Source organism: Acomys minous (genome assembly GCF_964271855.1).
Source record: "Acomys minous genome assembly, chromosome: 19".
Taxonomy (NCBI): domain Eukaryota; kingdom Metazoa; phylum Chordata; class Mammalia; order Rodentia; family Muridae; genus Acomys; species Acomys minous.
Genome location: NC_140499.1, coordinates 57,283,983 through 57,305,560, shown reverse-complemented (window position 1 = coordinate 57,305,560; position 21,578 = coordinate 57,283,983). Strand labels below are relative to the sequence as shown.

Here is a 21,578-nt window from a genome sequence, read left to right as displayed (position 1 = left end):
CGGAGCAGCAAGTCGACCGGCTCAACCTCTTCATTAAAAAAGAAATAATGAAGCAGCCACAGCCACACATTGACTTGATCATTAAAAGAGAATTTGACTTTAAAAAAACAGAACTAGTAATGGCCTATCTATACTAAAACTGGCTACCTGACTCATTCTGCAGCTCTCTGGCTTAAAGAAACACTGCTAAAAACACAAAAACAAACAAAAAAACCAACTTCACTACAGAAGTGATACAAATAGCCACAAACTCATGGCCAAGAAACCCTGTGAAAAGCTAATTCTACTGGCTACTACACAGAGACTGTAAGGTGCTTTAATATTTCAACGTGTTTATATTAAAGCTCAAGAACTTAGCAAAGGAGCAAACTCAAGGCACCCCGAAACATACTAACCACTCTTTCTGTCTTCTATCAGTTTTGGATCTGTTTGCCTACGCCTTCAGCTCAGCCTATCCAACCTGTTCCCTCTGTAAATGGATGCAGTTTCAACAGCCAACCGGAAAGAGCCCCACCCCTTGCTGTCCTAGCACACTGTTCAAGAAAGACTCCGATCTGGAAAGGACAGCTGCAGCGCTGCTCTGAGAAACACCGGGAGCGAACTGCTGGACAGACTCTAGCTCAGCAATCAGAACTGATGACCTATGGCTCTATGCCTGCAGAAGCCTGCTGGCCCTCACGGTAAGGACACTCACTCAGTGCACTGCTCTACCCCAGGTAAAGTTACACAACCGGCCTCCATCTTAATAGTCAACCTAAAACTCGGGGAGAAACAAAACATAGACCTAAATCTTTTTTTTTTTTAAATAAAATTAGGACAGTAGCTAGTATAAATCTTTGAATAGTGGTGGGAGAGGGCAGGAGGGTGGCTGAGTATAACACATGGAGTAAAACATTCCCCCTGAATACTGTACTCAGACCTGAGAGGAAATGAAAATAAAATTCTACTACAGAATAGTCACTACAGATAAGGATGACCTGAGCAGCAAGGTGAGCCCTGGGATCCCTGTTGACATAAATGTCCAGAGATTCACTGAGAAGAAACGGACGTGGCCACGTACGTGATATTTGCAATAACTAAAGCAGCAAGACCCTATCCTGACGCTGCATCTTTTCCCAGTCGTTTGCATTTCAGTAGGCAGAAATTCCAAAACCAAAGCCAACAGCACTGACGCTGTTAGCCAGTCCCTAACAATTTTATATTTAAAGCATTCTACCTTTCCTGATAACATAAGTTACTTGAATCTAATAATAATTATTCTTTCTAAATTCCCAGAATAAGAGTGATATTAATACAAATGGGTTAGTCTTCATAATCATAGTCAACATAAATAATCATATTCAAAATAACTTACTGAACTCAGATACCAATGATATTAGTTCTTTTTAACATACCTTTAAAAAAAAAAGAAAGTAAAAATAACAAAAACACCTTCTATTAAGAGATCCTATGCTCCGTCTTTGTGTAGTCTTGCGTTGATTCCTTCCCTGACTTAAAGCTAAGAAGAGCCGATGCTGTTTCTGCCTTCACTTGGCACTATCCTTTTCATAGCCGTGTTATACTTAAATCAGGTTTCCAGAATACCTATAAACAGGCATGCACTTCACAGGGGGGAAAATGCCCAACTTTCTGTAAATAAAGAAAAGAAACAAACAAAATAATCCAGTAACCTCTCACTGGCCTGCTGAAGGCACTGTATGCTGAACAGAACTTAAATCCTCATCTTCGGATGCAATAGAGCTGAGCTTCCATGAGGTCCACCTTCCTGTGCTGCTCACAAGCCAGTGAGCCAGGAACACAGAGCATGCAAAATGCAGAATACCAGCCTAAGTTTCTAATACGATGCAGCAACAGAACTTCCTACAATCCAGCTTTAGCTGTGCTGCCACCTTTTGAGATGCGTGTCAAAAACAGTAGGGGAACGGGTCCTGTCTTAATTGCTGCTGATGTGCTTCTCTAGCTAGTAAAAGTATTGAAAAGTGACTGCATCGTGCTAATGTAAGCATTAACACCTGGCATAACTTACGCTGCCAATAAATATACAGTCTGCTCAGAATAGAGAAATACATCCTCGTGTGCAAAATAAACCTAGTGTCAAATTAAAGTCCCCAGCAAATGTATGCTGCTCTCAATAGAAGCAAGGCATCTATCTGACCAGCCCTCAGCATTACTATTGCTTGTAAACAAAGTCTATAGTAAAAAATTCCAAAACAAACAATGTTTCTGAAACATCCAGTCATGAAATGCTTCTTTAGCCTCACTTTCTCCACCACCCCCAATATCCCTTAGCTCTTAAATTAGTTCCAACAAAAATAGAATGTAAGCAATAATGGTTAGTTTCATTATTCATCATTTTTTCCCTGTCAGCTAAGTCAATATAGTATTGATCCTTAGGTTGCATATAGACAGAACTTGGAGACTTAACCAACAGAAATAAACATTTTTAAACGTCAGAAAAATGAGTGTAATATTATTCTGAAAAAAAGACAGTGAATATTTAATCAAGTCTACATACAGACAGACCTTTTTAAAAAGTAGAGGAGAATTATATCTCTTTGATCAATAATAAGTTAAAACTATGATTACTCTTTTCTTTCTAGTACTAGGGATGAAACCTAGAGCTTTAAGCACGGTAAGCAAGTGATCTGCTGCCACTGTCTTAGTTACTGCTCTACTGCAGTGAGTGAGGCCACACAATGACCAAGACAATGTTTACAAGGAGGAACTTAACTGGGGCTAGCTTCCAGGTGTTTCAGGTGGTGAGTTCCTGGCCTTGTGACGCCAGGCATGGCTGCAGGCAGGCATGGCGCTGGAAAAGTAGCTGACAGCTTATATCCAGTCAGCAGGTTGCGGGCAGGGAAGCACTAGGCCTTGGCTTTTGAAACTCAGAGTTCAACCTCCCAACAAGGCCACGCCTCCTAACCGGTCTTAAACCTTTTCACTGACTAAGGAAATATACTGAATATACAAAGCATCAGGTCCATTCTCATTCAAACCACTAAACCACATTCCCAGCCCTCGTGATGAGTTCAATAGAGTTAACTAGTTTCCTTCTTAATTACAAGTAACTCAATGGCAAATTCTTACTTTGAAAAGTTAAATACTGTATGCAAACTGAATTAATTTTCAATTCTTGAGGAAATAAAAGGATCCATCCATCTGTTAAGTAGTAGTCTTGAGTGTTTGCCTAGCAAGCACAAGGCCCTTGGTTACATCTCCTGCTCGCTCCATCCATCCATCCGTCCACCCATCCATCCATCCAGGCAGAAACCTACAAATACAACTCTGCGACAGGACATTATTTGGCCCACTTTTATCTTTGTAAGTAAACACAAACTACTGTCAATAGTCCTCAAGAAAAATACATCAAATAAAACCTCACCAAACTGGTTCTATTACACCTGTAAACAATTATTCTTTCATTGAAACACATAGTATGTTGCTCATCAACAGTATATCCATAACAAATGGTTCACTCCTGCAATATGGACTCTGAGTGTCCCCAAGATTCTTGCACGGAATCTGAGACCAAAACTGGTTTTTTAATACTTCAAGGATGTTGCTTAGTCTGTGACTCTCAATCTATGCTTCAGGAAGACACCTGCAGTTACTTACCTGAGAGGTTTCCTACTGCCTGTCTCACTTGTCTAGATCCAGAAGCAATACAAGAATTCAAACATACTCCTTTAATCCAGACCTTAAATACATTTACAAAAACGAAATACAATGCCATCCTTCTTATTTCATTGTTTAAGGAAAATATCGTTATTTTAAATAATTTATTTAGGGCTAGAGAGATGGCTCTGAGGCTAAAAGCACTGGCTGTTCTTTCAGAGGAATCAGGTACAATTCCCAGCACCCACACGGCAGCTCACAACCATCCGTAACTAATCCCCTCTTCTGGTCACAGACACCAGACATGTATGTAGTACAGAGACATACATGCAAGCAAAACACTCAAACACATTAAAAAAAAAAAAAAAGAACAGTCATGGCAGCATAGGCATGAACTCCCAGAGGTGACAGACAGGTTAAACAGAGCGATCGCTCCCAGGCAAGTTAGAAACCAGAGTAAGATTTTATCTCAAAATCACATAACAGTTTGAAGACAATCAGGAAAATATGGCACAAGAACTTAGAGCAATTTCTGTTGTTGAGACTATGTAAAATATTTAAAATATCAAGGTTCTATAGTTTAAAAAAAAAAAAAGAGGTGGTGATTTACTCTTCCAAATGTGAGTGTTAGCCCACATTTCCCCACAGGCTAAGGCTCCCAGAGCCCTGTGAGATTAATTTTCAAAACCATTCTCTTTGGCTCTGTCCTTGACCAAACCCCATGTCCTTAGTCTTTTAGAACTAATCCCCATTCACTCAATTACTCTAGTAGTTATTAAGCACTCAATGTGCTAGGCAAGTAAGAATAACAAAGATTTTGCAGAAGAGGCAGAAACCTCTTCCACCAGAATTAAATTTATGTTCCAAGAACAAAAACAAACAAAATAAAGTTTTTTTTAAAAGACATAGCCAGACACGGTGGCACAGACCTGTAATCCCAGCACACACACACACCCCAAAAAAAATAGAAATCTCTTCCACTAGAATTAAATTTATATTTCAGGAACAAAAATAAAGTTAAAAAAAAAAAAAAAAGACATAGCCAGGCCCAGCAGCACACACCTGCAATCCCAGCACTTGGCGAAGCACAGGCAAGCAGGTCCCTGTGAGTTCGAGGCCACCCTGGTCTACAAAGTCCCAGTCAGCCAAGGCTACATAAAGAAACCCTGTCTGGAAGCCCAGCCCCACGCCCACCCCCTGGGGGAAAAAAAAGACATAACAAGCAAAATAATCACTCTAATCAATGATGATAGGTGCCAAGGAGAAAATACAGGTAGAAAGGCTAGACGGTTTGCAAACAACTCATTTATGCAACAAAACAATCATAAAGCTCTTATAATATCTCAGACACTTTTAAATGTTAGGAGAGAAGCAGTGCCAGCCAAAACAGCCAGCAGGTAAAAATAACTTTTTAGACAAAAAGTTTCCCATATACATAAAGAACAGTGTATTTATATATTTATATTTATTACACCTACATTCAACTCAAGATGTTGCCAGTATGGCTATATTTTATACTTTGCTACAGGTAAGTCCCAGGCACCATGCTTACACACACACACACACACACACACACACACACACACACACACACACACTCTTTCACAGATGCCTCTCACGTTCACATAATCACTATAAGATATCATCCTATTAACCACATTTCCATAACAGTTAATACCAGTCAATATTCAATTTTCCATATTGTCTCAAAAATGTCTTTTTTAGTTAGCAGGTCTAAGCAGATGGAAGGAGTAGACTGTTGCCACTAGTGTTCTCCCACCTCCAAAGAACTCTCTAGGTGCATGGATTCCCTGCCACTGTCCAGCAGAAACACACCAGATTCCTTAAACCATGCACTGCCTATGTTTTTTCACTGTGTTGCCTTCTTACCCAATCTCCCATATTAACTACAAATAACTTTGGCAATGAGTGTCCTAAATTAACTAACAAAGAAGTATTAACAATACAACCAGTACGGTTGCTGGTAACTGCTAGCCAGCTATGGAAAGGAATCAGAAAGGCTAAGCATGTGCAGTAACTCTCAAGTGACAGAAGAGGGAACTGTAATATTTAGAAATTCCACACTAAGGAGCATTATATTTTACTTTAAATTCAGACACTGAATCTCAACTTAGTGATGGTTTAAAGCACAGTAATTATATTCTTGCATGCGTTCCATCAGAAAACAAGCAAAACAACCACACCACAGAACAAAGGTCTTAAAGGTACATAAGGCTGAGCATATGGAGAGTTATGATCAAATGTGCTCATTAGCCACTACCAAAACTTACCATTTAGAATTATTCCAAAAGCCATGCACTTCCACTTTCCAAGTAATTTTCTTCAATAAGTAAGCTTATCCAAATGGACTAATGTATTTTACGGAATAACTTTTCATCATAAAATTAACTTTTAACTGTTAAACAAGGAAGCCCTGGGCTTTGAATTAAACTCTTAGATGTCCATGTATACAAAAAGAAGTTTAAAAGTCTTTAAGGTAACTCCTAAGCATGCAGGGTGAGGGATGCACACACACATACAGCTCAGTGGCAGAGCTTGCCCAGCATGTGCAGACCCTCGGGTTTGATGCTCGGCTCTAAAAGGTACTTGTTCCAAGCAATGCTGATACTTTATGAAAACATAAACCAGGGCCTGGAAGGGTGGCTAGGTGAGCAGATGCCTGAGGACCTGAGTCCAGGCCCATGTACGAAGGCCAGCATGCAATGGTAATGTGCAACTGAGCAAGTACAGGCAGGAGGGCCCAGGGCTTCACCGGCCAGCCAGTCTAACCCACTGGGAAACCCCACATTCAGTGGACCCTGTGCTGGCAAATAAAATGGACTATGAAAGAAAGCTCCCAACATCAACCACAGACCCCCACTTATGTACCCACAGGTGACCTCACCAGCAGTACTTTCAACACTTACGTTTCCATTAGTGTTCTATTTATGAGAATTTTATTCATTCCTCCCTTTTCTTTAAGTATTTTTATTTACTTGTGTGTGGGTGTGTGCGCGCGCCAGTGCTTGTGTGCATGTGTGTTAGCATGGGCACAGGCATGTATGTCCTGCAGAGGCACTGACAGGCTCGCAGATCTCCTGGAGCTAAAGGGTGCAGGAACTTGGGAGCCGCTTAATGTGGGTGCAGGGAATTTAACTCTGTCCTCTGTAGGAGCAGTGAGGGTCCTGAACTCCTCCCTATGGGTTCCCTAGCTCCAATTCTAGCTTTCTTTATCAAGTTCCTTTACCTCCTGCTGAGGCCTCCTCAGCAAAGCTTTTCTATTTCTACCATATTCAAAGCAAGCTAGGTTTATTCCCTTCATGTTCTTCAAAATTCTACCAGTTGCTATACATCCCGAGTCCTACACACACACACACACACACACACACACACACACACACACACACACACACAAAGAAAAAAAGTTTTAATAGCAACATTCCATAAATAGGTAAACAAAGTCTGAATCAGCTTCTGTGGCTAATGCAACTACCACAAACTCACTGGCAGAAAATACGTTTATTAACTCAAAGTTCTTGAAATCAGATGTGCAAAGCTAGTTTCACTGAGATAAATGCAAAGTGCTGGCAGAGCGAGTTAATTTGTTCTCCTTGGCTTTTACAGCCTGCAGAAAGCGTACTCAATTCCCCGTTACTGGTCCTTTTCTCCTCCTTCAAAGCATCTTTCTCTCATCTCTTCCTCTCCTCTGGCCTCTTCATTTTAACATTCTTAATTACATATGCAGAGTTCCTTAAGTACAAAGCACAACATAGTTTTTCAAAATTAGGAGGTAGACATATTTGGGGAGGCATTATTCAGTCTTCCAAAATACAATATAAAACAAAAAATATATCAAAGTCAGCCATAGTGGCACATGTTGACAATGCAGCCCTCAGGAGTCATGGGCAGCAGATCCTATGCAAGTTTAAGGCCCAGCTTTGTCTATGCAATGAGTTTTGGGCCATTAGGGTATATAGAGATGCTAAAAGAATTTCTAAAACAAAAGGTATGGAATGTAAAAACAAAAATATAAAATGGCCTTTGAACTACTAAAACACTTTTTGACAATCAGCCACAAACTAAGAAGAGTCTACAAATAGCTATAAGTAACTTGTACTGAGAATATACAGAGCTCTCATGGCTCAGACAGTATAATAATTATTTTTAATTAATTAACGTATTTATTCACTTTACATCCTGGTGTAGCTCCATCCCTCCTCACCTCTCGGTCACTCTCTCCCTCTCTCCCATCACCTCCCCTATTCCTCAGAAAAGGGGAGCTCCCCTTCACATCCACCCCAGCTCATCCAGCCATATCAGGGCAGAGCTCTTTCCCCTGTGGCCAGGCAAGACAATCCTGCCAGGAGGAAGTAACTGAAAAACTGGCGACAGAGTCCATGTCAGAGACAGACCCCGCTCCCCTTACTAGGGAACCCACATGAGGCCAGAGCTGCCTGTCCGGCTACGTCTTTGTAGGAGGCGTAGGTCCAGTCCAGGCACGTCAATCTCAGCAGGCCCCTCTGGGCCCTGTCTAAAACTTCGTAAAGAAGAGGAACTGCAGGGCTATTGCTTACTGAGTACAAAGTTTGTGGTGGGAGTAAGAATAAAGTTCTGTATACTGATGATGAGAGGTATACACAATGTAAACAGAACTAATATCACTAAATGGCCTACCTGAAATTTTCACATTTTAAAAAAGTGGCAATTATACTACTAAACATCCTAAATAGAAATTAAAGACTTATACAGATCACATATATTAAAAGATTAAGTATCATTTAACGTCAACTTGTCATGGTATGACTTCCTGAAGAGTCTGATAGGTCATTTCTCAGATATTTTACAGGAGAGGCATTCAAATAAACGAAAAGCAAAGTTACAATAAAGATATTCAACAACAACATCAACAAAACCAAAATCTAGTCAAAAAAACCCCCCACAATTTGACAAATGTTTTCATGTACACGTTATTTAGTCAACAATATAGTATTATAGATAGATGTTTTTACAGTAAGGAAAAAGCATGAAGCTTTTTATAATTAGAAAAATTATTGTAATTACATATTTACTAGCTTTGATGTGATTTCTGGGGCTCTTTCCCTTCAAACTGATGGGATTTCCTTTCAAATTACTCATGACTGTGGTGAGATGACAGAAAACCCCAGCGTGTCTTTATTTTACTTTCAAACCATGATGGTGACAGAATTTCTATTTGATAGCTTTTCTTCAGCTCGCCGAACGACCAGCTCCTCATCTAACCGACCCTGTACCTGATAAGCTCTTTTTCTATTACTGCTTTCAAGATTTTTCTCTGCATTTGTGGCAGCCGAGCAGCTCGACCACTCACGTGGCTAAATGTGGATTCTTGATTCTCGGTTCTGCCTGAGCTTCCGGGGTTTGTAGGCTGACACTTCCCACCATCGATCCTCAGGTAACTTCGTGCAGCTGGCAGTCTTCTCACAGGCCTCCCCCTGTTGTCTCTGCTTTACCCTCCCCATCCTTCCACTTGATGACTTTTATTACTCTAAGTTAATTGACTCTCTTCATTGCTAACCAGTTGTCCTTCCAGAGAGCCCTAAACTCTCCTGCGTGCTCAAAGGGTCCCTGTTGATACTCTATGCTCTGTCTATTCACTCCTAAGGATTCTTTGTGAGCCCTCTGAACACAGGATTCCTCGGTTTTTTCTGATGATGTTTAGTTATTTTAAGACCATTAATAATTATCTAGTCCTATTCAAAGTTAGTTTCTACTTGTTAGTTTTCTGTATCTGAAGACAGCCAAGCTCCAGTGTACATATCTATCTACTTTCCATACACACCTAATAACTTCTGGATGAAAATGGACAATGTAAGTGAAGAAACAGCGTATCTGGACTTTGCTGTATTCTTTCAGATGGAGCTTCTGCTTTTCGGGTGGTGGATAGGAACTCCAAACCGTTCCCTTTGCAGTGTGTAGCTACTGCCTGGGCTGAGTTCCCATTGAGCCACTCCTTCCTATGTATCAGCCTGCTGCCCAGAACATTACCCTGGCAACGCAGTAAAAGCTTATGGTCAGCAGTGAAAGGCCTGGGCAGAGACTGTACTCAGATACATGGCTCAGAGCTTCTTCCCAGCACTTCGACTCTTCTATCAGCCTTGTGCTGTCTGTGATGCCCTAAGAATGCTTTGGCCACCCAGGCCATAGGCCAAGTCCAAAATCATTCTCAGTAAAAAAAGAAACAAAGATGTATGGATCAATTTTCTTTCAACAACAGAAATCATAGGCAGGCATGCGAAACTGCCAAAATCCCAGAACCTAGGAAGCTGTGCTATCCAAGACCGGCCAGGGTCACACAGCAAGACCCTGTCTCACCTAAGGGTAAGGGGGACTAACACACACAACAGAGACTCATATAAATAAACCAGTAACATACAAGTAACATATTCTTTGTAACACACAGAGTCAAGCATAAGGCCAGTGGAAACTAACACATGAGGAACTGAAACTCCAATACAATAGTAACTGTTTCCTTTGGGCTCTGGCCATCAGACACAAAAGATGCCAGTGTTCTGTGTGGACTTGAGATGAAGCCTAGACTAAAATAATACTTATTCTAAAATGAACTTGTAACTTCATGCTGCTCAACACAAAACAAAATGAAAGCTGAACTCTATAAAGATTAAAATGTTTCATTCTGCTGAGTGGTAGTGGTGCTGTACACACCTTTAATCCTAGCACTTGGGAGACAAAGGTAGTCAGATCTCTAACTTGGAGGCCAGCCTGGTCTACAGAATGAGTTCCAGGACAGCCCAGGCTACACAAAGAACCCCTGTCTCAATAAGCAAAAATCTTCCCTTCTTTCAATGACATTTTTTTTAAGTAAAAAGATAATTCACATGAGAAAATACTTGCATATATTTGATAAAAGTCTAATAGTCACAATTTGTAAAGAATGCTCACAATTCAACATTAAAAGTATTTGTTCTGAACCAGGCATGGTGCATGCCTACAATCCAAAGCCAGCCTGGTCTTCAAAGTGAGTCCTGGATAGCCAAGGCTACACAGAAAAACCCATCTCAAAAAAAATTCTTTGCTCTGAAAAATGAACACAAACTTTGAATAGCTCTTTCTTCAGAGATAACAAATGGTCACAGGCTTCATGTGTGTCCTCTAGTAAGGGGGGCGGGTGACTCTGTCGCCAGCTTTTTGATCACTTCCCTCTGGTGGGACTGCCTTGACAGGCCACAGAGGAAAAGGACATGCTCAGTCCTGATGTGACTTGATGAGCTGAGGTGGGTGGGTAAAGGGGGGGCTCCCCTTTTCTGAGAAATAGGGGAGGGAAGGATAGGGAAAGAAGGAGAGAGGGTAGGACTGGCAGGAGAGGAGGGAAGAGGCTATGACTGGGATGTAAAGTGAATAAATAAATAATTTTTTAAAGGCAACTCTTTACACACTGCTATGTGAATATAAGCTGGTGTAACCACTATAGAAATCAGTACAGAGGGTCCTCAAAAAGCTACAGAAAGAACTTCATGTGATCCAGCTGTCCCACTCCTAGGCGCACACTTAACAGAATCTAAGTCAGCATACCAAAGTGTTATGTTCATCCATGTTTACTGCAGTGCTATTCACAACAGCCACACAATAGATGAAGGAATGGACAAAATTTAAAAAAAAAAAGTGTAGCGCGTTTGCATTATGGGAGAAGTCTTTTCCCCCTCAGCTATAAAGAAGAGTAAAAATATGGTAATAAAATGGGTGGAAATGAGACCATCATGTGAATCAATGATTATGCCAGGCTCAGGGAAAAATGTTATCACCTGTTTTCTCTTGCATGCAGAATGACGGGTGCATGAATGGATGGGAAGGAAGGAGCATCAAAGAACCAGGAACGAGAGATGGGCTGCGGAGACGGCTTGGCGACTGAAAGATAGCACAAGAACCTAAGTTTTACTCCCAGCACTCATGTAAAAGCTGGGCATGGTCAGGTGACCCTGTAAACTCACCACTGGGTTGGGGGACACAAAATCGTTAGGGCTTGCTGGCCAGCCAGCCTGGCCAAAGGTGGTGAGCTTCAGTTTCAGTGAGACGCTGTCTCAAGAGAATAAGACAGAAGACTGATAAAGCAAGACACCTGACCTCTTCCTCTGGCTTCAGCACGCATGTGTATGCATTCCTGTTCTCACAAGTGCACACATACATACACCACACACATACACTAACACACACGGAGAAGGGGACAGCTTGCCCTAGTGAAGTGGCGACTTACAAGATCTTTAATTAGAGGCAACTACAAGTTTTCATTTTAATCTTAGAACAAAGAAACTAAGGTAATCCAGAATGGAAACAGCATAGATGCTGACCCACAGTAAGAGTGCTTATGCTGAGATACTGTACGAAAAAGACTCGATACATTAAGGAACAGTCCTGCAAAAAATAGTACAGTCATCATTATCATTTGCATATTCTGGCAATCAATAGGTAATTATTATAAAATGTGAGGTAGAAAGTCTTATTTAATTCATAAATTACTATTCCTAGTTACTAACCTGATTTTCTAGATACAATGTGTAGAGGGATCACAAAAGATATAAAGAGAAGAAATTCTCGTACCTAGGTAAAAATGAAAACAAATATAACTCGTATTGCAATTTAACTCTCTGCTGTCAGGGTGTTCACGTAGCATATGCATAAATTTAAGGACCATGCAGAAGTACACAGAAAGCAAGCACTTACCGAGTGTTTAGAGAGCCTTTTCAAAGTCTTGTTGATAGCTGAGGTTTCCTAAATAATAAAAATAAAAACAATTATTCAATGACAGAGTTAAACATACTTTGCCTAATTTAAAACAAAGTTTACATTACCTTAAAAATAGCTATTATGCATAATGCATACATGAGACAATAGCTACAAGAACACTGGCAACGTTTAAAATACCAAAATATTTTATCCATAGCAAAAAGAAATGTATAACTGGCAAACTGAGTTTACTACTTATAAAAGTCAGATTTAAGTCATCTTACTTAATAAAACAGCTATGAATCCTCTCAGTCTGGTCTCTGTTTTAATCGGGTTCAAAAATTCAGGAATAAGAGTACTAACTAATATCCAGGGAACTTACTACTTTAAAACGCATCTATCTTTTGGTTGTTAGTCACTTCATCTTAATAATGACTAAGCCATCTGCTTAAGCACAGCAGCTGCGCTGACCTGCACCACTCAAGTCCTATCTACCATTAGAAGCTGGCATGGGTTCAGCTTTTGGGAAGTGACACAAGAAGACCGAGAGTTCAATAGGAAGCTCCAGGCCAGCCTGGGCTAGAGACACTACCTCAAAAGAAAATACACATCCTCTGTCACCATCACCACCACCAGTCTCAAAAAACGCACTAGAGTAAAGATGACTGCCTTTTAGGCATGGTGGAAAAAACTTTCAAAATTCCTTTTATGGATGCGCCAGATTTAACAACACAAACTGTTACTATGTAGAAATTATACTGACACTTAACAAAACTAAAGTGTGTCTTGAGCTGGCAAGATGGGTCAGCAGCTAAAGGCCCTAGACATGAAGTGTGACGACCTCAGTTCCATCTCCAGAGCACGTAAGGATGAAGGAACCTATCCTACAAGTTGTCCTCTGTCATATGTATGCACTCAGCACACACATGCACACCAATTTAAATAAATCAATGTAACTTTAGCATAAGTCATACCAATAGACTTGTGCTAAAATCAAGAGCAATTAAATTGATAGCAGCCAACCCCAGACTGTGGAAATATAGAAAGAAAGGGGCATATTAAAGACTTCAACAGGCTGAGCGTGGTGGCGCACACATTTAATGCCGGCCATCAAAAGGCAGAAGCAGATGAATCTCTGAGTTCAGAGCCTGCAGAGTGAGTTCCAGAGCAGCCTAGGCTACACAGAGAAACCCTGTCTTGGAAATACAAACAAGCCAAACAACAGAGGAAGGGGAGGAGGAGGGGCAGGGGGAGGGGGAGGAAGAGGAGGAGAAAGAGGAAGAAGAGGAGGAGTGCTGGGCGTGGTGGCGCACACCTTTAATCCCAGCACTTGGGAGGCAGAGGCAGGTGTATCTCTATGAGTTTGAGGCCAGCCTGGTCTACAAAGCAAGTTCGGGACAGCTAAGATAACACAAAACAACTAAATAACTAAAGACTTCAAGAGAAAATTTAGGACAATAAAGTTTTTATAAGAAATGGTTGTAACTTTTTCAAATTGGGCATAGATTTCTTAAATAGTACACAAGGCGGGGGTGGGGAGGGGGGCAGGGGGGGAACCTGGATCATTATAATCAGATAATCTTTATGAAAAGCTGAAAGTGCAGGCTACAGACTAGAGAACTCCATTGAGGCACATGTGCAACCAGGATTCATATCCACAACACATGGTGAAAACAATTTCAAATCATCAAGAAAATAATAAGCGACACTGGGGAGAGAGATGCCTCTGTGGTCAGGGCACTTTCTGCTTTTTCAGAGGACCTCAGTTCAGTTACCAGCACCCACAATGGCTCAGAGACACCTTGTAACTCTAGGGACATGGGGTTCAAAGTCCTCCTGGCCTCTACAGGCACCTGCACTCACATGCACAAACCCACACAGACACATCTATGTATACACACAATCCAAAATGAAATCATTTTTAAAAGAAAATGACAACCTAACTTTTAAGACAGCCTGAGGATCTAATAAAAGTTCAAAACATTATTTTAAAAGATATTCAACATAATTGGGAAAATGCAGATTACCATCACAATGAAATATTACTGGAAACCAAAATAATTTTTTATCTTAAAACTGCATGGTATTGATTGCAAGCAAGAATGTGCTGAAACTGGTATTCTTATATCCTGGAAAGAGAAATGTAAAACAGCAGAGATACAGAAGCCCACTGATCACACAGCATCACTCTTAAGCATTCCACCGACAACAGTGAGAATGAGCACACAAGAAGACAGAGAGAGAATGCCACAGCAAAATTATCCCTATGAACCCCAAACTGCATAGAGCCCAAATATCAACAGCAGAAGGGGGCATAAACTGCAGTACTGTCATATAACAGAATCTAAATTAAGAATATGAAATAAGAATCTACTTAAGAATATAAAAATCTAGTATCATAAACAAAATAAAATGTATCTCAAAAATCCAATATGACATGGAAGGAGTCAGGGCCAAAAATGAGCACAAGCACACACTCAGGACCTAGCTACTAAACCACACCAAGGCTAGACAAGGCCAGACAAGGCTTTCCTCTGCTACAGTCCCAGGGTAATCAGCTTCCCTGTGAAGGACCTACTAACTAGTGCTTCTGAAGAACGCAGCTCTTGATCTGGGGCAGGTTAAAGGGGTATGTTCACTTTGTGAAAATAGAGCAACGTATGAAAGTTGGCAAATCACTTTTTAATAAAACAAGTTTATACTATTAAGTTTATGACACATAAAACACTAATCTGAAAATCTGACAGCCCATAACAGTGTATCCAAATTAATTTTTTTTTTGTTTTGTTTTACTTTATTTAGTTGGTTGATTGGCTGATTTTGAGACAGGGTTTCTCTGTATAGCCCTGGCTGTCCTGGAACTTGCTCCAAGACGGCCTTGAACTCTGACAGCCACCTGCCTCTGCGGCTGCCTCCAGAGTCCTGTGCCACCACCAGCACCCAGCTTCCAAATTACTTTTGCTCATCATATAAAGGTAATGTAAGTTTGATCAGTCCATCTATACTAGTAAGTTTAAGAGCAGCATAAATCTAAATATAAATTTACCAGCAATGGTTCTTCATGGTTTTATATTATTTGTTGAAAATAAGTTCTCTGGGGGCTGGAGTAATAGCACTGTCTGGTCCTGAGTTCAATTCCCAGCAACCACATGGTGGTTCACAACCATCTGCAGATAGAGCACTCATATACATAAAATAAATATATCTTAAATAAAAAGTAAAAAATATATTTTTAAAAAAGAAAGTCTTCTGATTTTAGAATATTGCCATGTAGTTTACCACTTTAGGTGTCTAACCCAAAAGTTGAAAACCCCAAAGGCTCAAGCCTTCCATCAGGTGTGTGGTGTTCCTGCATGTACTCATGTGCACACATACAGAAGAGGAAGGTGGGATCCCCTCTGTCACTCTCTGCCTTAGCCCCTTGAGCCTGGGTCCCTCACTGAGCCTGTGGTTTTTGGCCATGATGACTGGCCAACAAATCCCAATTATCCTTCTGTCTCCAAATGACCCTTGCCCCAAGCACTAGGGTCACAAGGGTACATGGCTCTCCTGACACATATTTGTGCTATAAAGCACTGTAACCCACTGAGTGATTGCCCCAACTCCATTTATCAATGGTTTCTCTGGGGGAGGGAGTGAACTTAGGATACCATGCATGCAAGGCAAGCACTTACACCACGCTTTGCTAATACTTCTTATAAGCAGTCTCAGATTAAATCCACAAACATGGGCCAGCAGGCTGTCTCAGTAGGCACAACTTTACCATGCAAGCCCCAGTCATGTGATCTCCAGAATCCACAGTGCATAGTTAGAGCCAACTCCTGAATGTTGTCCTCTGACCTCAAACATGCACTATGGCATGCATGCACACACACAAACAAAACTACAAATGCACAACCTAGCACATATATAAAGGAATGAACAGAGACTAGATGGTCATGCCAGGAATTTGTAAAACCAACTACTCAGTATTAGCAAATGGAGGTTAAAAACAAACAAAAACAGTGCCTTTTAAAGAAAAGTCTTTTGAACCTGCTGAAGAAATGCTTTACAAATAAATATTCTTATATCCCTAAAAGTCTTGTTAATACTGACAATGGTATCTTCCTTATTTAAAATACAAGTATCTCGTTTCTTATTATTTACCTTATCACTGTCTCTTACTGTAAACAATTTCTATTTCTCTCTAAACTAAATTAGCATCCTGACTCAACTTGAAGTTTTTAACACATTTGAAAAAAAATACCTAACTTTATAATTTACAACAGCAGAGTGGCCTTGGACTGTTACATGCTTTGCTTTCTTTTAACATGTTTGTTTTGAATATGCATGTATGAACACAAGTGCCATAAGATACACATGGAAATCAGAGGACAACCCGTCTAAATATGTTCTCTTAGAACCATGCTGGTTCTAAGGGTTGAACTCAGGCTAGCCAACCTGGCAGCAAGACCTTTAACTACTGAGTCATCTTACAAACCCACTTGTTTGCAAACCCAGGCCTTCAGCCAGCATCCATTAGAGATGGACTCATCAGAATGTTACCATGATGTAAGAATTTGGCCTGTAGAGAAAGTTCAGGCACCAAGAGCTATGAGTGTTCTATGAGAAGACAGCCAGCCACACAATACAGATGCTGACACTTCCAGACCGAAGTGCACAGAAATACTTCCACTGAGTTGATTTTTAAGTCAGATTCTATTACCCCTTTAAACATGAAGCATACTTGTTTGAGGTTGTCTTTCAATTACTAAGGACAATATCAGCATCCTTTAATGTAAGTGCTAACTGGAAAAGGGAAACTCCCTCTTAATGAGAAGTTTGTCATCCTGAAAGAGAAAGATTAACTACTGAACTCTTACCCCAAAGAGATCTATACTTCTGGGGGGGGGGGGGGGGCAGGGAGGGAGGGAAGGTGGGTCTACTTTGAAGGTAAGAGTCTACAGTGGCCAAAGGCAAGACAACAGATCATACCTTATCTACAGAGCCCACAGAAGCAGACTGTGGGTTTGTTACGGGGAAGTACCCAATTTTATGATCGCTGATAACACAGAGACCTCAGAAAGGCTGTAAGAATGCAAGCATGAAGTCTCCTCTAAAACAGAAGTACAGCTACCTCAGCGGCTTCACACTGTTCATCGACAGTGAAGTTCCTAAGCTTCTTCCTGGGCCATAACCAGCAAACACGGATACTTAGCAACCTAGCACTTCCCCAGGCACTAGGTCAAAATCACAAGTTCTGGTGTTCTGTTGCACAGTAACCTAACTACTACAGATAACAACAACAGAACACGTTTTTCAAAAAAGCTGGACTTTAAATGTTTTCACCACAAAGAAATGATGAATGTTTTCACTACCAAAAAAAAGGTAACTGTTTGAAGAGGTCGATATGCTAACCTTGACTTAAAACATTACAAATGCATATACATATCACACCTCATGGGACCCCACAAACATATATGCCTTTTAAATTAAAATAAAAAACCTTATTTCTGTTCTACAAAAAAAAGTTTTAGTATATCACATTTAAATGGTACTCATAATTTAATGATTTTTTTAAACTTATCTGTGCATGCACACTGGGGGCGGGGTTACTGTTGGAAGACAGAAGACAGTGTTGGTCTTGTGGGAATGGGGTTTCAGGCAGTCCTGATCCTCCTGATATGGGTCCTGGACACTTCACTCTAATCCTCTAGAAAAGCAGTATGTGCTCTTATCTTAACCACTGAGCCTTTTCTTCTGCTCCCATTTGTAGCAGTCTTAAGTAATTGTTAATTTTTATTGTCTTTAATTCTAATTTTAAGAAAGGAAAGTTGGAAGCATAAAAAGGCAAGGGTTTCCTTCGCTGATGAAGAGTTTGAAAAACAGTAAGTGTTGTCCCTTCCCACTATCCTCAGGTTTCCCTCCTATGGATCTAGTTACTTGAGATCAACCACAGTCTGATAATATTAAATGAAGAATTCCAGAAATAAACAACTAGTAAGGTTTAAATTGTACACAAATGAGCATAGTGACATCTGGAGCCCTCCTGCTCCTCTCACCTAGGATGAGTTATGCCTTCAGCCAGCACATGAACTGCATACACCACTGTCTACCAACCAATGCCTCAGTAACCACCTCAGCTGGGAGCAGTTTCTCCAGGTAACTCTTGTTTTACATAAAGTGGTCATCAATGACAAAGAGGATCTGTACAGAGCTTCCTCAGTAGGAACAGTGAGGATTCTCAACTTTATAGGAAACACATGAGATCTACAGCATTCAGTCCTATCTGGGGCTTCAAGCCTCCACTGGCATCATAAGATAAGAGGCAGCCACTGTAGATACATAAACATCAGATCGTAAATTACTTGGGACAAACATCAGAACTCAAGTTTCCCCTGTGTTTAGTTTACTCTAATTATAATATTTCACAAATGAGCCTAGTGTAAATCAATTTATTTTTCCTCAAACTTATACAGAACTATATTCTATTTATTATCTTTTCCTTCAAGCATCTTTTTTTAACCTGCATGCCATGAGAAACTTTTAATAAAAAATCTAAATTTTTATTAAAATGACCTTCTGGTACACTACTATTTCCTTACCAAAGTGTGGGGACTTGGGGCTACAAAAGAGCAGCAGAAAGCTCATGTGGCCACTCAGTGTGAAACGACTACCTCAATTTTCCAACATTCACATAGCTGCTTCCAGCAAATGAGAAGGAAACTAAGGCTGGTACCTTTCAACCATCTGATTTATTCCAATTATCAAAACAGGTTTCAGTACCACTCATCCCATTTTTGGGACACAGGTTTCCTTACAGTTTTCCTCATTGTTTCTACAAACCGTTTCAAAACTCCTAACAGTTCTTCTCAGTAGCCAACATTATCAAGTACTCATATTCCTTAAACCAACACAAGCACTAGTGAATCCTTTTACTGTTGTGTCATATACACTGTACAAATTCTAATTCCTGTTCCCAGTTACTCCAAATGTTTGATTTCTATCTGCTGTGTACAGGTGTTTCTCCCATGTGTGTAGGTACAGCAGTTTCCTGCTGGGTACCCACGAGGCCAGAAGAGGAGGCTAGAGCACCTGGAACTGAAGTCTACAGACAGCTGGGAGCTGCCTTGTGCTAGGACTAGAACCCAGGCCCTGAGCAAGAACAAGTGCTCTTGACCACTGAGCCATCTCTTCAGTCCTCATGAACTTACTCTAGAAACACAATGTTGCTTCCTTTGCTATGCAGCTAGCAGCTTTGCAACAAATTAGACTTCATGGAACACTGCTAGTACAAAATACTGAAAACTACAAGATCTACACTAGGTTCATAAAAGACAAGAAAGGGTGCTTAAGACAGCTAAACATTTAACCTCTTCCATCTTGTACTACAAAACTTAAGTGTGATATATAAAGAAGTCTCATTGCTGCCACTTAAAAGTGGCTAAAACAAAAAAGGCACAGGAATTTACTTAAAATGTTAGCACAAGACGGCCTAGACCAAAGTAAAATCATGCACTGTGTAATGCTGTGGTCACCAATGGTATACTTGTACATGAAGATGGTTCCATAGGTCAGAATGGAGGAGAAACTTTCCTCCCACTCATAGCATGACAAAGTGCACCTGTGTGTATTTGTGATAACACCAGGTAAAATAGCATACTGTGCCTTCAGCATACGATAGTATAACACACACAGTATGTCCACTGAACACTGCCTGATAATGATACATGATTAGTATATCATCTGTCATCATTTTAGTTTATTCTCTACTTATAAAAAGCATTTACTCAGTGGACTGCTGATGCAAGCCTCTATCCCTACACTCTGCCGGCTGAGGCAAGCAGACTGCTGTGAGTTGGGACGCCAGGCTAGCACATCTATCATGTTCCAGGGCAGCCAGGGCTACGTCATAACATCTGTCTCAAAACAAAAAGCAAAAAACACACAAACAAAAAATTACTGTAAACCATGTACTGTGTCGCTCTACCTCATGTTTACCATATCTTTTGATTGCAGCAAGAAGCTACCTGGAGTAACTGACCTATAACCATCCAGGTTTGTGTAAGTGCTTGTTATCACACAACGAGACTGCCTACTACATTGCAGAGCATATCCTGCATTAGGCAATATATTACTCCACCAAGAGTCCCAGTATCTTTTTCTACCACCCCAATTGTCTACAAAGTGAGTAAGACTTCAGGATTAACCTCATAAAAAATTAAAGCATTTCTCTTTCCATTCAAAAGCAAATGATGCCATAAACAGTCTAAAGAAAATTGTAAAAGTGGTTTAAACTAAGTGAATATAAAATACAATATCAAATGTGCATGATGTAGTCCAGGCAATGCTTAGGAGAAATATTATACCATTAACTGCCTATATTTGAAAAGAAATGGCACAAAGCTGTAATTTGCAAGTAGACCCCATGTTCAAGACCAGCACAAGTTACAAAGGGAAATCTGTCTCAGAAAAAGAAAGAAGAAGGAAAAGAAATAAATTAGGAGGAGAAAGGGATGGGGATAGGGAGAAGACAGAGAGGAGGAAAGGAGAACAGAGGCAATGATGAAACTGGGCTGTCAAGAGAGACCAAGGCAAACTCAAAGTAGCAGCAAGATGACAGTAACAGCACCGAAATCAGCCAATACACTGGAGGGGAAGCAGGAACGACAGTACTCGCAAAAGGTGGCTCTTCAGAACACTTGGTACCACTGAGAAGGTCTCCTGCTAAAGTAGCCAACACATGAAGAAACAGGAGGAATGGGAGCGGAGATCACAGCCCAAGCCCTTACTGTTGTCAATTAGCGAATGCATGATGCCTACAAATTCTGCAGCTGGAAAGGGATGCTCACTTCATCCTGAAACACACAAACTGCTGAACTCAGGTAAGAAAGTCATATCTGAGTTCTCCTAAACAAAGAGAACCAATCAGCAAGTGCCAACAGTTCCTAAAGGAAGTGTCAGGCTGTGTGCTGGGCTCATAACTATGCAATGAACATTCACATGTACACAGTGACAAAATACCTAAAGGCAATCTCTGCTAGGCAACTGAAGAAGGAGTATGTCTCAATTCAAAATGCTAAAGGACATTATTGGGGGGGGGGGGGATTTTAACATACACAAAAATCCTCAACAAAACATAAGAAAATGCAATTTCTAAAAATATAGAAACTGAGTAAGAAATGGCTGACAAGCAAATGTGGTTTATCACAGGAACACTCATCTGGATCAGCATTTCTAAGAACCCAGCAGAAGAGGCAAGATAG

The 21,578-nt window shown here is 40.6% G+C and overlaps 1 protein-coding gene across 4 annotated transcripts in view; it reads right to left on the bottom strand.

Annotated features, from left to right (window-relative positions):
- Positions 1–21,578, bottom strand: part of FBXW7 (F-box and WD repeat domain containing 7) — a 167,466-nt gene that overhangs the window by 106,720 nt on the left and 39,168 nt on the right. The window contains exons 2-4 of one of the 4 annotated variants that reach the window (XM_084768919.1): positions 12,331–12,378; positions 12,144–12,207; positions 11,415–11,517 (exon numbers count right to left, since the gene is read on the bottom strand). The gene's annotated coding sequence lies outside the window, so the exon portion shown is untranslated. The remainder of the gene's footprint in view (positions 1–11,414; positions 11,518–12,143; positions 12,208–12,330; positions 12,379–21,578) is intronic. The other 3 variants (XM_084768918.1, XM_084768920.1, XM_084768917.1) reach the window with 3 other exon arrangements.